Raw genomic sequence first — 2,619 nt, 5'->3', positions numbered from 1 at the left:
TAATTGAGTCAAACGAACAGTAGGCACCGTAAGTAAAGTTCGTGCGATTTATAGTGTGTGTTATAAAGGTTGTTAAGTTTAAAGTGAGTGTGGAAATTCTGTGTGTTACAAAGTTGTATCGAGAAAGAATAAACTAGTTTAATTAAGAAAGGACTTGTATCGCTGAAGTTTTTACCGGAAATTATCAAACAAGCAGATATGTACTAATTCATACAGTGTATTTATGGTGTTTGTTTGTAATTATACATCAGAAATTATTTCAGTCAAATATAAACTGGATCTGCGAAGGATAGTTTGAAAACCTGATAATTAATTATATTAAAATCTATCATATAACTACAAGATAATTTCATGCAGTGTGTCAATTCAGCATATTTGAGATACGGCCAAGTTCATGATTTTAGTGATGGGTTTATAAAAGTGAAAATCTCTGGACTGTTTGATGAACTAAAAGCGCAAACACATTCACACAGAGCTTTTCCTAAGGATTTTTTAACTGCACATTTATATTTTAATACGTGGCGCCTTATTGCACCTCATATATACAGGCCTAGTAATAAAAGATCCAAAATATTAAGAAAATTCTAGTAAATACATTTATTTAACAACCCTGGAATGAAAATTTATAATTTTAAATATGCTTTTTTAAAAATATTTATCCTCTTGAACTGAATTATATAGATTAATTTTCAACTGCAAAAATATTTTACAGGTGCACAATTTGTGATCAACTGCACACTACGAAAACCCCTTCACACACACACTAAACCCATATCTGCTCTTTGTATAGTCCTAGTTCGCTAAAACAGTTATGTAGCACATATTAAAATTGTTTTGTTTGTTTGTTTTTGAATTTCGCGCAAAGCTACACGAGGGCTATCTGCGCTAGCCGTCCCTAATTTAGCAGTGTAAGACTAGAGTGAAGGCAGCTAGTCATCACCACCCACCGCCAACTCTTGGGCTACTCTTTTGCCAATGAATAGTGGGATTGACCGTCACATTATAACGCCCCCACGGCTGAAAGGGCGAGCATGTTTGGTGGTATGCGGATTCGAACCCGCGACCCTCAGATTATGAGTCGAGCGCACATATTAAAATAAATGCAGAACTCTCCAATTGGAGCAAAAGCAATACAAACAATATTTGGAAAAGCAAGAAACAAAAATAGCAATATAGTTTTCTAAACTCCTGCGGTACGTAATATTCTGTATAGTATCATCAGAATGGTTGAACAACTACCTTATCATTTAGCTGATTAATTTTACTGTTATTTAATATTACCCCAAAAATAAAAATATAAACAAGCGTTGCTCCTCTCCGGTGGCTAAACGGTAAGTCAGTGGATTTATAACACAAAGAAGTCGGATTTCGATACCCGCGGTGGACAGAGCACAAATAGCCCGTTGTGTTGCTTTGTGCTTTAAAACAAATAAGCAAATAAACTGAATAAATGTTTTATAAAACCTTTTAAATCTTCTTTTCATATTCCACATACAATATCCAAAGCTAAATTATTTGAATTCTATATCACATTTATGAACATATTGTTTTAATAAAGATGACAACTAATATTAGTATACACGTGCAGAATTAATTAATTAAATTCTAGAAATTCAGTAAGAGACTTATTGATGTGAACATAGTGTAGCTGAACAAATTAATATAACTAGTGTTCTTACCTATAGATCTATAAATACTTTTGACCGTACAAATATCGGTCATCACAATCCGATGTTTTTGTCAAGTGTTTCGTAACAGATCTCCTGATATTTCAAACATTTAAAATTGAGAAGTGTGAGAGCACAAGAAAGTATACCACATTCAAACATGGCATGTAATAATAATAATACAGAGGAAGTTCAATAATTGTCAGACCTGTGAAATTACAGAGGAATTCAGGTGCACTGATATCCGTCAGGTATTTACTACAAGGGAAGACAAATAACAATAGTGAACAGGTAATACAAAGTATTTATTCACAAACAGGGTTAGTCTTAGAGCAAATTGGCCGACTTCTAAATTATATTGTGCTTTTTCGCTGGTTGCTGGAGTAGAAAGGAATCTAAAATGTCTGCTTAAGGAAAAAGACACAATAAAGAATAATTTAATATCGCACTTTCAAGTTACATCAAAGTCTTGGGGCCTAGCATGGCCTGCTGGTTAGGGTGTTCGACTTGCAACCTGCGGGTCGCGGGTTCGAATCCCAGTCATTGAGCATTCTCGCCCTTTAAGTTGTCGGGGCGTTATGATGTGACATTCAGTCACACTATTCGTTGGTAAAAGAATAGCCCAAGAGTTGGCGGTCGGTGGTGTTGATTAGTTGCCTTCCCTCTAGTCTCTCACTACTAAATTAGGGACGGCTAGTGAAGATATCCCTCATGTACCTTTACGAAATTCAAAACAAACCGAACCATGGTCCTAGTGCGATATCCCATAATCCTTAAATTACCTCATTTAGAATAGTCGTTGACCAACCCAGGTAATATATGTAAGAGAGAGAGAAAACCTCCCATTCATGCTAACCTGAACAAGTATCTGTGTCACCCTTTGAAATTAACTTACTCCACTCCAGGAAGTAGACTCGAGATCAGACTAGAACAACTTCTAAGGGATACCGTT

This window comes from Limulus polyphemus, unplaced genomic scaffold, assembly GCF_000517525.1.
Source record: "Limulus polyphemus unplaced genomic scaffold, Limulus_polyphemus-2.1.2 Scaffold2905, whole genome shotgun sequence".
Classification (NCBI taxonomy): Eukaryota; Metazoa; Arthropoda; class Merostomata; order Xiphosura; family Limulidae; genus Limulus; species Limulus polyphemus.
Note: the sequence above shows the minus strand (reverse complement) of the source record.